Genomic DNA, 14,603 nt, shown 5'->3' on the forward strand with positions numbered 1-14,603 from the left:
CCTCTTCTCTTCCTGACATTGAACCTTCATTATGTTTGAACAGTTTTTTTCTTTCTTTCACTCTTTCAGATAAGGGTGATTCGGATAAAGGCAAGTCCCATGAAGGTATTTCACTTTGCACTTACTCATTTTCAAGGGTTGATTTTGTATTTGTTTTCAACTCTCAAGGATCACTTTCCTTACTCCACAACACACATGTACATCAACTTCTCATGTATTGCTGTGATTTCAACATAAGTTTACTATTTTCATTTGTTATTTGTTTTCCCAAATGATTTTTTCTTTTGTGGTGCTGTCCTTGCAATGTATGAAAATACTTCTTTTTGGACAAGTTAATTTTAGTAATGACATTCCTGCATAAAGTCACTCTTCTTAAAGTGTCTGATTTGAAAGTTTTGTCCAATATAGCATGTAGACCTCCCCTCCTACCCTTCCCGAGCCATACAATGTAGACCTCTCGCCTTCCCCATCCCCAGCCAGCCATTACTACTATTTAATACTTCACTTCCCTTCCCTCTGAATTGCTTATGGTAAAGTTTCTTCAGGCATCAGGTAAAATCAGGATCACATACAATAAAGTTATGTATGGACCATTTGACAACACATTGAGGATAGAGGTACCCATTAACCTAATCTGCATCCAGTAGGAGCAGAAGTTCGGGATTCTATGAATCATAGTTTGTAGCACTTTTATATGGCCAGCTAACACAATAGAACTGACTACATATATTTAGCCACAAGCAGAGATCTTATTAAAATAAAAGCCTTATTCTTACAGCTGAGTGGTATCCCATTGTGTACAGGTACCACTTCTTCATTATCCAAGCATGTAGAGAATGACACTTGGCTTGCAACCATGTCTTGTCCACTGTGAATAATGCTACTGTGAACATAGAACTGCATATATCATCGGGAAGAAATATTTTCAAATGTGGGGCTTAGGTATCCATATAAGGTGTTGCTGGATCTCTATTCTTAATTTTGAGGAACATCCATACTGTTTCCCACAGTAGCTGTACAGGTTCACATTCCCACCAGCAGAAAATTGAAGCTTCCCTTTCCCCCACAACCTCTCCAACACTGGTTATTACTAGTCTTATTCATAACAGCTATTCGAACAGCTATGAGGAGGTATCTCATTGCAGTTTTAATTTGCATTTCCCTAATACATAGTGCAGTATGGGATCATTTCAAATAACTGTTGGCCATTTGTATGTCTTCTTGGGAGATGAAATAGTGCCATTTATAACAACAGGGATGGATCTTGAGAATATCATACTGAGCAGACAAAGCCAAGAGCCATATGATTTCTCTCATAAGTGGCATATGAAAAAGAAAGCACAAAATGAGCACACAAGACAATCAAACAAAACCTCACAGAGACTGAAAAGCATGGAACAGACTGACGATTCTCAGAGGCATGGGGGTGGGTGCGGGAGGACAGGTGGGCTGGAAAGATTCACCACAGCACTTAAATGCATGTATGCATAACCCACGGACACAGACAACAGTGTCTTGAAGTCATGTGGGTGAGCCTTGGAAGAAGTGTCAAGGGGGGGCCATAGTGAAAAAACGGGACACCTGTAATGCTCTCAACAATAAAGACTAAGACACTAAAACAATGCAGAACTCATAGACACAGACAACTGTATGGTGGTTACTAGAGGGAAGGGGTGGGGAGCACAGGATAAAGGAGGTGAAATATATGGCGAAGGACCTAGATTTGACTTTGGGTGGCAAGCCCACCGTGTCATATGCAGGTGATGTGTCATAGCGCTGCACTATTAGTACCACATAATTTTATTAACCAATGTCATCCAAATAAATTTAATTTGCAAACATTTTAAAAGAACCATAGAGATACAATATTAATAATAAAACACTAAATAAAGTCAAAGGGATCACAGAAAAAATCAAAGGTAATTACCAGATCTAATGTTCACATAATTTCCTCTATACAGAGAATTCATTCATTTTTCCCTGATTAATTACCCCAAAAGAAAGCATTTGGCCCCTATTTGCATGTAGGCGTGTGTGTGCGCACTTGTGTATGTATATGTGCATATTGGTTTTGTATTTGCATCCTTAGTTTAAGTTTATGTACGTAGGTTTTCAATATTATTGAACTTTTTGTTTCTCATAAAATTTGCATTAATTTTTCCTTTTTGATTTTCAGACAAAATTCTGAAGATATTGGGTAAATTTTCTCTCATATGCCTTTACTCCCAAATACCTTAAAATGACTGCTTTTTGATGTGTCCAACATTTCCTGCCTTTTTATTGACTGACCAGTTCATTACTTTGCACTTCTCCTCGATGCGTACTAACCTAACCCAGAATTCCTCCAGAAACACTGTTACAATATTGTCCAACTCAATCTATTGTTCAAATATAATATACAACATGGTTATTGTAAATATGAGCTGTGACACAGGCAGGTTCAAAAGTAAGTGAAAGTTGACAATAATCAGAGAACATTAATATTCTCAAACTTTTTATTTAATAATTATTATATTATTTAGCAAACAATGATATATTTACTTTTGCTCCACTGTACATTATATTGAGTCCCAAAGAATTTGTAAAACCAGGGAACTCCCCTAAATTATAAAATCTTCAAATTAAACTAATGATATTTTTATAAGGTAACTAACAGAATTGTATTCCTCCTTTTTTTTTTTTTTTTTGCTTAATTCACTATATTCAGATGTTTCCCCCCTTTAAATTTTGGAACAATGTCTCTGAGAAAATGGGAGCTTTCAGCCACTGTTCCAACGTGTGTATGTTTTGTGCTCCTTGCAACATGAAAGGTTTGATGTTGCATGCATGTTGTAGAAGAAATTGAATTTTATTCATATTTGTTTCCCATGATACTTACAATTTCACTTTTATGTTTCAGAAAATCTTCAGGAAAAAATTGGTAAGTTATTTCTGACAATCCTTTATTGCGAAACGTTTAAAAACAATGTGATGTCTTTAGCATTACCTGCCTTTCCCGCTCTATGACATTCATTGGCTCACCGTTCTTTTGGAAGTCTACTCCTTAATCCTCAATTATTTTGGCCTGTATACTTCTCAAATATTAAGTTCCATCTATTTATTTTCATAACTTCCATCCTTCCAAGTTTCTTCCGTCTTCATGTTATATCTGTCCTTCCGTATAATCTTTGGCATTTTCTGCTTCCCAGAAACTTGCCATATTTACTCTGAATCTTGTGAGGTGAAGAGCATTGTGCTAACAGGCACAGGATTTCCACTCTATATATTCTGGCTGTAAAATACCCATTAAAGTAGGACCTCTGCCATTTTTTACAAGTGGAGGGACCAGCTTAAGCAAACTGAGTGATGGGCGAAGATACCATATGAGATGAGTGCCTTTGACCCCTCCACTGTCCTGCCAAAATTTTCTAAGTTCCGATGTCATTCATTGACTGAGTGTGACCGAAAGGCACACTATTTGACCTCCCTGGTGAACATACTCCACGTGGCACAGATAATTCATATATTTTCTGGCCTTTTTCTTTCCAACTCCATTAAATGCTCCTTATTCTTTTTTTTAATTCTTTTTTAAAAGAATGTTATAATAAGTATTACAAAGGGTATTACATATGTGTCCTTCCCTCACCACCCGCCCATGACAATCCTCTGTCCTCCCTTAACCCCCAGTGTCTTATGTCCATTAGTTATGCTTATATGCATGCATACAAGCCCTTTGGTTGATCTCTTACACCCTTCCCTTCTGCCCCCCAACCCTCTCTGGCCTTCCCACTGCAGTTTGACAATCAGTTTGAGGCAGCTCTGCCTCTGTATCTGTTATTGTTCAAAAGTTTGTAACGATCTTTATTATCCATGAATGAGTGAGATCATGTGGTATTTTTTCTTCATTGACTGGCTTATTTCACTTAGCATAATGCTCTCCAGTTCCATCCATGCTGTTGCAAATGGTAAGAGTTCCTACTTTTTTATAGCAGCATCGTATTCCATTGTGTAGATGTACCACAGTTTTCTAATCCATTCTTCTACTGATGGGCACTTAGGCTGTTTCCAGATCTTAGCTATGGTGAATTGTGCTGCTATGAACATATGGGTGCACATATCCTTTCTGATGGGTGTTTCTGGTTTCTTGGGATATATTCCTAGATGTGGGATCACAGGGTCAAATGGGAGTTCCATTTCCAGCTTTTTGAGGAAACTCCATACTGTCTTCCATAGTGGCTGCGACAGTCTGCATTCCCACCAGGAGTGCACAAGTGTTCCTTTTTCTCCACATCCTCTCCAGCACTTGTCGTTTCTTGATTTGTTGATGATAGCCATTCTGACAGGTGTGAGATGGTACCTCATTGTTGTTTTGATTTGCATCTCTTGGATGATTAGTGACTTTGAGCATGTTTTCATATGTCTCTTGGCTTTCTGAATGTCCTGTTTTGAAAGGTGTCTATTTAGATCTTTTTCCCATTTTTTGATTGGATTGTTTATCTTCTTTTTGTTAAGGTGTATGAGTTCCCTATAAATTTTGGAGATTAGGCCCTTATCAGATATGATGTTGGCAAATATGTTTTCCCACGCAGTGGGTTTTCTTGTTGTTTTGTTGATGGTTTCTTTTGCTGTGCAGAAGCTTTTTATTTTGATGTAGTCCCATTTGTTCATTTTCTCATTAGTTTCAAGTGCCCTAGGAGCTGTATCAGTGAAGAAATTGCTTTGGCATATGTCTGAGATTTTGTTGCCTTTGTATTCTTCTAGAATTTTTATGGTTTCCTGTCATACATTTAAGTCCTTTATCCATTTTGAGTTTATTCTTGTGTATGGTGTAAGTTGGTGGTCTAGTTTCATTTTCTTGCATATATCCGTCCAATTTTCCCAACACCATTTATTGAAGAGACTATCTTGGCTCCATTTTATGTTCTTGCCTCCTTTGTCAAATATTAATTGAGCATATTGGGTTGGGCTAATTTCTGGACTCTCTATTCTATTCCACTGATCTATATGTCTGTTCTTGTGCCAGTACCAGGCAGTTTTGAGATCAGTGGCTTTGTAATACAGCTTGATAACTGGCATTGAGATCCCACCTACTTTGTTCTTTCTCAGGATCGCCGCAGCTATTCGGGGTCTTTTTTTATTCCAGATGAATTTTTGGAGAGTTCGTTCTAGATCTCTGAAGTAGGCCATTGGCATTTTAATGGGAAGTGCGTTGAATCTATAGATTGCTTTGGGTAGTATGGACATTTTGATGATGTTGATTCTACCAATCTAAGAACATGGTATGTTCTTCCATCTCTTTATGTCTTCCTCTATCTCTTTTTTCAATGTCCTGTAGTTTTCTGAGTAGAGGTCTTTTACCTCTTTAGTTAAGTTTATTCCTAGGTATCTTAATTTTTTTGGTGCGATGGTAAATGGGATTGTTTTTAAAATCTCTATTTCTGACAGTTCACTATTGGTGCATAGAAATGCCTCAGATTTCTTGGGGTTAATTTTGTATCCTGCTAATTTGCCAAATTCATGTATTAAGTCTAGTAGTTTTTTGATGGAGTCTCTAGGGTTTTGTATGTATAATATCATGTCGTCTGCAAATAAGGACAGTTTTACTTCCTCTTTTCCAATTTGGATGCCTTTTATTTCTTCTTCTTGTCTAATTGCAATGGCTAATACTTCCAGGACTATGTTGAACAGGAGTGGTGAGAGTGGGCATCCCTGTCTTGTTCCTGTTCTCAGGGGATATGGTGTTAGTTTTTGTCCATTGAGTATGATGTTGGCTGTGGGCCTGTCATATATGGCTTTTATTATGTTGAGGTATGATCCTTCTATTCCCACCTTGCTGAGAGTTTTTATCAAAAATGGGTGTTGGATTTTGTCGAATGCTTTTTCTGCATCAATTGATATGACCATGTGGTTTTTTTCTTTCAATTTGTTTATGTGATGTATTACGTTTATTGATTTACGGATGTTGTACCATCCTTGCATCCCTGGGATAAATCCTACTTGGTCATGGTGTATGATCCTTCTGATGTACTGTTGGATCGGATTTGCTAAGATTTTGTTGAGGATTTTGGCATCTATGTTCATGAGGGATATTGGCCTGTAATTCTCTTTCATTGTGTTGTCTTTACCTGGTTTTGGTATTAGGGTGATGCTGGCTTCATAGAATGAGCTTGGAAGTGTTGCTTCCTCTTGAATTTTTTGAAGTAGTCTGAGGAGGATAGGTTTTAGTTCTTCCTTGTAAGTTTGGTAAAACTCCCCTGAGAAGCCATCTGGTCCTGGGCTTTTGTTTGCTGGGTGCTTTTTGATGACTGCTTCAATTTCTTCCATAGTTATTGGCCTATTGAGATTTTTAGATTCTTCCTGATTGAGTTTTGGAATGTTGTATTTTTCTAGGAATTTGTCCATTTCCTCCAGGTTGTCTAGTTTGTTGGAGTAGAGCTGTCCATAGTATGTTTTAACAATCATTTGTATTTCTGTGGGGTCTGTTGTTATTTCGCCTCTATCGTTTCTGATTTGGTTTATTTGGGACCTCTCTCTTTGCTTCTTGGTGAGCCTGGCTAGAGGTTTGTCAATCTTGTTTTCCTTTCAAAGAACCAGCTCTTGGTTTCATTGTTTTTCTGTATTGTTTTTTTTTGGTCTCTATGTCATTTATTTCTGCTCTAATCTTTATTATCTCCTTCCTTCTGCTCACTCTGGGGTTTTCTGTGGCTCTCTTTCTAATTCTTTGAGTTGAAGAGTTAGATGATTTACTACCATTTTTTCTTGTTTTTTGAGATAAGGCTGTAGAGCTATAAACTTCCCTCTCAGGACTGCTTTCATTGTGTCCCAGAGGTTTTGGATTGTTGTGTTTTCATTGTCATTAGTGTCCAGGATGTTTTTAATTTCTTCTTTGATGTCATTGGTAACCCAATCAATATTTAATAACATGCTATTCAGCTTCCAATTGTTTGAGTATTTTGGGGGTTTTTTTATTGTAGTTTATTTCTAACAGTATGCCATCGTGGTCTGAGATGAAGCTTTTTATGATTTCAATATTCTTTAATTTGGGGAGACTTTGCTTGTGACTCAATATGTCTTCTATTTTTGAATATGTCCCATGAGCACCTGAGAGGAATGTATATTCCGCAGCTTTGGGGTGAAGTGTTCTGAAGATGTCAATTAAGTCCATCTGATCTAGTGAGTCATTTAGGATTGCTGTTTCTTTGTTGATTGTTTGTCTAGCAGACTTATCCAGTGATGTCAGTGGTGTATTAAAGTCCCCTACTATGATTATATTGTTGTCGGTCTCTCCTTTGATATCTTCCAGGAGTTTTTTTTATGAATTTGGGTGCTCCTGCATTGGGTGCATATATGTTTACCAGTGTTATATCTTCTTGTTGTATTGATCCCTTTAGTATTATGAAGTGGCCTTCCTTATCTCTAGTTATGGCCTTCACTTTGAGATGTATTTTGTCCGATATAGGTATTGCTACCCCAGCTTTCTTTTCCTTTCCATTTGCGTGAAAGATATTCTTCCATCCCTTCACTTTCAGTCTGTGTGAGTCCCTTCTAATGAGGTGGGTCTCTTGTAGACAGCAGATGTATGGGTCATGTTTTTTTATCCATTCAGCCACTCGATATCTTTTGGTTGGAGCATTAAGTCCATTTACGTTTAAAGTTATTATTGAAAGGTACTTGTTTGTAGCTACTTCTTTTTTTGTGTGTGGCTGTTTTCTTTCTGAGCTTGTTATTTCTTCTTTTTACACCAGTCCCTTTAGCATTTCTCGCATGGCTGGCTTGGTGGTGATAAACTCCCTTAGCCTTTTTTTTTCTGTGAAGCTTCTTATTTCCCCTTCAATTTTGAATGATAGCCTTGCTGGATAGAGTATTCTTGGATTCAGTCCTTTGCTTTGCATCACTTTGTAGATTTCCGTCCATTCTTTTCTGGCCTGATGTGTTTCTGTTGAGAAATCATTTGATAATCTAATGGGAGATCCCTTGTATGTAATTTTCCGTCACTCTCTTGCAGCCTGCAAGATTCTCTCTTTGTACTGAACATTTGCCATGGTAATTATGATGTGTCTTGCTGTGGGTCTTTTCGGTTCACTTTGTTTGGGACTCTCTGGGCTTGTGTGACTTTTTTCTTCCCCACCTCAGGGAAGTTTTCTGATTTTATTTCTTCGAATAGGTTTTCTAAACCATGTTCATCTTTCTGTTGTTCTGGCACCCCTATTATTCCTATGTTGTTTCGTTTCATGTTGTCCCAAAGCTCCCTTAGGCTCTCCTCCTGTCTTTTAATTTTTTTCTCCATTTGCAGTACACTTTGAGTGTGTTTTGCTTCCTCGTCTTCTAATTCACTAATTCGGTCCTCCGCTTCTCCCAGTCTACTGTTGATACTTTCAATGGTGTTTTTTATTGCAGCTATGTCGCTCTTCATTTCTTCTTGGGACTTACTTAAGTTGTTGATTTTTTCATCTGTTTCTTCTAGCTTCTTGCATAAGTAGTTTATTTTTTCATCTGTTTCTTCTTGCTTCTTGCACATCCGGTGCATGTACTCTAGGAACCTTATTCTGAATTCTTTTTCCATCATGTTGCATATCTCTGTCTCACTTAGCTGCTTTTCTGGCGGGTCCTCCTTTTCTTTCCTTTGGGGGTTTCTTTGTCTACCCATGTTTGATCTCACTGACATATCTAGTTGTTGCGTCATTCAGTGGCTGCTCCCTGGGTGGCAGTGGCTCCTCGGGCTGTGGTTGTTCCTTGGGCAGTTGTGGTAGCAGCGGCTCCTCCGTTGATAGCAGGGCCTCTGGTGGGTGCTGTTTACAGCTGTGGTGGCTCTTCAGGCTGGTGGAGGGAGGCTTCACACACAGCAACTGTTCCCCAGACAGAGCGTGTGGTGATCAGGAGGCCACTGTTGCTTGAATCTGCTGCGTTGTTTTAAAGGCAGATAATCCAACACAACAAGGCACAATGTACCAGACACTGAACACGAATGTATTTACGATATTACTAACCCCAAATAAAGGTGGCCACCTGAACTAAGAGAGTTAGGAGATAAGGAGGAAAGAAGAGAAAAGGGTAGAAGAGATAAAAGAAAGAAAGAAGAAAAGAAAAAAAAAGGAGTGCAAAAATGAAATTGGAAAAAGGGAGGGGAAAAAAGAGGAGGAAAAAAAAATAAGAAAGAAAAGAGAATGAAGTATAAAAGGGGAAGAGACTATTTATATGAGGAGAGAACTCCTATAGATCCACCACTAATACCAACAAATTACAGCAACAGATTTCTGGAGATGAATACAAACTACAAACAACCAATAATATCAAGCGACGCAAGGGAAAACAGAAGCACAGAAATAACCGGGGGGGCGGGGGGAGGGAGGAGGCAGGAAAATAAAAAGAATAAGCAGACTAACCTCACAAACAATCCTAAAAAAAAACCCAATATACTCGTCAATCAAGCAAACAACAATAAAACAATAGAGAGAGAAAAGAAGAAGAAAAAAAAATTTGGATAATGAAGGAAGATAAGGGAAAGGTGTATAAGGATTTAGAGCAGGGGATTGGACATAGGATCAATAAGTAGGGTGAAATTTTGACAGGGGTAAAAAGAATAGGGAAAATCTAAAGCTGGAGTAGGGTAAGAGAAACAGGACAACTAAAGGGAAAAAGTGGGGAAGAGGGTTTCGCACAGAGGCAAATTGAGGTAGAGAAAAATGTTGCTAAAGGAACGATGAAAATAGAATGGAGAACATTTGTCCCAAAATAAAATAAAGACAAAATAAAAGGACACTTTAAAAAATGGTAAAATGGCAGCAGTAACAATACTAGTTAAAAATAAAAATGTAATAGTTGAAAGGGAAAAATCAAGTGATGGGGAAAAAAAAGAAAAAAAAATGTTTTCTTAGTTAAAAGGTGAAAAAATAATTTAAATAAATAAAAATAAAAATGTGCAGTAATGCAGGTGCTTCAGATCTTCTAATCTTCTTTTTGGCACTCCCGGAATTCAGGAGAATGATGATTTTCCCTCTGATACACTGTTCCTCCATGTTGTAAGCCACAGTCCTGATTTTAAGGCAGGCAGTATTGGTTCCCCTTACTGCCTTATCTGTATTTACAGAAGAGTAGGTTTGTGGCTCTGCCTCTGGGTGGGAGTGTGTCTGGATTGACCTCTGAGGCTATAAGTTCTCTCTGACCAGGAGTTCTCGATTGTACCTGAACCAGCTCCGCCCAGACGTGGTTGCCCAGGCGCCACTCCCAGCTCTGACTCCCAGGCTCCCCAAAAACAATCTTCCCCTACAAGCTCCGCTAGCGACCCCAACTGGGCATTCACGGGCACTGGGATCAACAATCAAACTCACAGATTTAAGAGGAAGTGTGTAAACAAGAGTCTGGGAAGCTGTGCGAACACTGTCTCTGAGAAAATGGGAGCTTTCAGCCACTGTTCCAACATGTGTATGTTTTGTGTTCCTTGCAACATGAAAGGTTTGATGTTGCATGCATGTTGTAGAAGAAATTGAATTTTATTCATATTTGTTTCCCATGATACTTACAATTTCACTTTTATGTTTCAGAAAATCTTCAGGAAAAAATTGGTAAGTTATTTCTGACAATCCTTTATTGCGAAACGTTTAAAAACAATGTGATGTCTTTAGCATTACCTGCCTTTCCCGCTCTATGACACTCATTGGCTCACCGTTCTTTTGGAAGTCTACTCCTTAATCCTCTATTATTTTGGCCTGTATACTTCTCAAATATTAAGTTCCATCTATTTATTTTCATAACTTCCATCCTTCCAAGTTTCTTCCGTCTTCATGTTATATCTGTCCTTCCGTATAATCTTTGGCATTTTCTGCTTCCCAGAAACTTGCCATATTTACTCTGAATCTTGTGAGGTGAAGAGCATTGTGCTAACAGGCACAGGATTTCCACTCTATATATTCTGGCTGTAAAATACCCATTAAAGTAGGACCTCTGCCATTTTTTACAAGTTGAGGGGCCCAGCTTAAGCAAACTGAGTGATGGTCGAAGATACCATATGAGATGAGTGCCTTTGACCCCTCCACTGTCCTGCCAAAATTTTCTAAGTTCCGATGTCATTCATTGACTGAGTGTGACCGAAAGGCACACTATTTGACCTCCCTGGTGAACATACTCCAGGTCGCACAGATAATTCATATATTTTCTGGCCTTTTTCTTTCCAACTCCATTAAATGCTCCTTATTCTTTTGCATTTTTAGTCACTCAGGTATTAATTCACAACATTGCAAAAGATTTTTCATGTGTGCAAAACGATGTTACATCTGAAGGAAAGTTTTTATGTGATGTACGTTTTCCTCAGAACTCTCTGTGTGGATGACATGAGAAGTTATGTGTCATAGCGTGATCCTCAAATGTTTTTTCATGGACCCATAATAGAATCACTAAATGCCTTATGTCCTCCTTTTCTGATGTTACATTACAATTATGTTTAGTTTAGAGATACAATGGAATTTGGGAAGGGAGCTCCTTATGTTTATAAGCAGGCTTCATATGATGACTGATACGGATACCGGTGTTGATAGCAGGGTCCCTTTACTCTATAAGGCTTCTGCATCAGACTTAAAGTACGTCCCTCAGGTATGTGCACTTTTGCCATTTAGGTCTGAAAAGGTGGGAAGTCTAAAGCAAGACCAAAAATTGATAGTTTACCCCAGAGGAAGTTCTTCTTAAGGTCTCTCATACTTTCATTTCCCATCTCCTTCCTTTTGCAGGGATGGTTATGGGGATGGAGGTGACACTGGCTCTCATTGGTTGCATGGACGTAGGATCCTTAGCCTCTACTGGTTACAAATGTGGGTCAGTTTCCATTAAAAAATAAGCAACAGAAGGGTTTCAATTGAGCGTCCTCTTCTCTTCCTGACATTGAGCCTTCATTGTGTTTGAACAGTTTTTTTCTTTCTTTCACTCTTTCAGATAAGGGTGCCCCGGATAAAGACAAGTCCCATGAAGGTATTTCACTTTGCACTTACTCATTTTCATGTGTTTATTTTGCATTTGTTTTCAACACTCAAGGATCATCTTCTTTACTGCACCACACACACGTACATCGCTTTTTCATGTATTGGTAAGATTTGAACTTAAGTTTACTGTTTTCATTTGTTATTTGGTTTCCCCCATGATATTTCTCTGATGGCCCTGTCCTTGTAATTTATGCAAACATTTCCTTTCTGACAAGAAAATTTTAGTAATTACTTTCCTGAAAAATTTTGCTATTTTTAAAGTGTCTGATCTGAAAGTTTGTGCAATATAGCTCCAGGCCGTACAATGTAGACCTCTCCCCTTCCCGATCCCCAGCCAGCCAATACTGCCATTAATACTTTACCCCCCTTCCCTTGAATTGCTTATGCTAAAGTGTATTCAGGCCTGAGTTAAAATCAGGCACACATACTATAAAGTTATGTATGAACCATTTGACAGAACATTGAGAATAGAGGTACCCATTAACCTATTGTGCATAACCGACAGTAGCAGTACTTTAGGATTCTATGAATCATGGGTTGTGGCAGTTTTACTAGTCAGTGGCTAGCCACCACAATAAAAGAATTGGCTATATATTTTTAGCTGCAGCCAGGGGTCTTATGCATATAAAACCTTATTCTTATGTATGAGTACTATCCCATTGTATATAGGTGACAGTTTAGCTTTATACAAGCAAAATGAAAGGGCACTTGGCTTGCTTCCATGTCTTCTCCACTGTGACTAATGCTCAGTGAACATTGGAGTGCATATATCATTGGGAAGAATTTTTTTCAGATTGTGAGGCCTAGGTATCCATAGAAGGGGTTGCTGCGTCATGTGGGATCTCTATTTTTCATGTTTCAGGAACCTCCATACTGTTTCCAACAGTAGCTGAAGCAGTTCACATTCCCCACCAGCAGTAAAAGAGGCTTCCTTGTCCTCCACAACCTCTCCTACACTTGTTATTACTAGTCGTGTTGATAACAGCCACCCTAACAGGCGTCAAGTGGTATCTCCTTGGAGGTTTGATTTGCATTTCCCTAGTAGCTAGTGCAGTACAGGACCTTTTCAAATACCTGTTGTCCATTTGTATGTCTTCTTGGGAGATGAAATACTGTCATTTGTGACAACAGGGATGGATCTTGAGAATATCATGCTGAGCAGGCAAAGCCAAGAGCCATATGATTTTCCTCACAGGTAGCATATGAAACAGAAAGCACAAAATGAGCACACAAGACAATCAAACAAAACCTCACAGAGACTGGAAAGCATGGAACAGACAGAAGATTCTCAGAGGCATGGGGGTGGGTGCGGGAGGACAGGTGGGCTGGAAAGATTCACCACAGCACTTAAATGCATGTATGCATAACCCACGGACACAGACAACATTGTCTTGAAGTCATGTGGGTGAGCCTTGGAAGAAGTGTCAAGGGGGAGCCATAGTGAAAAAACGGGACACCTGTAATGCTCTCAACAATAAAGACTAAGACACTAAAACAATGCAGAACTCATAGACACAGACAACTGTATGGTGGTTACTAGAGGGAAGGGGTGGGGAGCACAGGATAAAGGAGGTGAAATATATGGCGAAGGACCTAGATTTGACTTTGGGTGGCAAGCCCACCGTGTCATATGCAGGTGATGTGTCATAGCGCTGCACTATTAGTACCACATAATTTTATTAACCAATGTCATCCAAATAAATTTAATTTGCAAACATTTTAAAAGAACCATAGAGATACAATATTAATAATAAAACACTAAATAAAGTCAAAGGGATCACAGAAAAAATCAAAGGTAATTACCAGATCTAATGTTCACATAATTTCCTCTATACAGAGAATTCATTCATTTTTCCCTGATTAATTACCCCAAAAGAAAGCATTTGGCCCCTATTTGCATGTAGGCGTGTGTGTGTGCACTTGTGTATGTATATGTGCATATTGGTTTTGTATTTGCATCCTTAGTTTAAGTTTATGTACGTAGGTTTTCAATATTATTGAACTTTTTGTTTCTCATAAAATTTGCATTAATTTTTCCTTTTTGATTTTCAGACAAAATTCTGAAGATATTGGGTAAATTTTCTCTCATATGCCTTTACTCCCAAATACCTTAAAATGACTGCTTTTTGATGTGTCCAACATTTCCTGCCTTTTTATTGACTGACCAGTTCATTACTTTGCACTTCTCCTCGATGCGTACTAACCTAACCCAGAATTCCTCCAGAAACACTGTTACAATATTGTCCAACTCAATCTATTGTTCAAATATAATATACAACATGGTTATTGTAAATATGAGCTGTGACACAGGCAGGTTCAAAAGTAAGTTAAAGTTGACAATAATCAGAGAACATTAATATTCTCAAACTTTTTATTTAATAATTGTTATATTATTTAGCAAACAATGATATATTTACTTTTGCTCCACAGTACATTATATTGAGTCCCAAAGAATTTGTAAAACCAGGGAACTCCCCTAAATTATAAAATCTTCAAATTAAACTAATGATATTTTTATAAGGTAACTAACAGAATTGTATTCCTCCTTTTTTTTTTTTTTTTTTTTTTTGCTTAATTCACTATATTCAGATGTTTCCCCCCTTTCAATTTTGGAACAATGTCTCTGAGAAAATGGGAGCTTTCAGCCACTGTTCC

The 14,603-nt window shown here is 38.2% G+C and overlaps 1 long non-coding RNA gene across 1 annotated transcript; it reads left to right on the forward strand.

Annotated features, from left to right (window-relative positions):
* Window positions 1-9,323: 9,323 nt before the first annotated feature.
* On the forward strand, window positions 9,324-14,257 carry LOC139013279 (uncharacterized). Its single transcript, XR_011471957.1, has 3 exons — window positions 9,324-10,541; window positions 11,902-11,937; window positions 14,001-14,257. It is a non-coding gene; the product is annotated as an uncharacterized lncRNA (long non-coding RNA).
* Window positions 14,258-14,603: the final 346 nt, after the last annotated feature.

The sequence above is a fragment of the Myotis yumanensis genome, unplaced genomic scaffold (genome assembly GCF_028538775.1).
Source record: "Myotis yumanensis isolate MYYU_CA2020_CCGP unplaced genomic scaffold, mMyoYum1.0.hap1 SCAF_6, whole genome shotgun sequence".
In the NCBI taxonomy this organism is placed as follows: Eukaryota; Metazoa; Chordata; class Mammalia; order Chiroptera; family Vespertilionidae; genus Myotis; species Myotis yumanensis.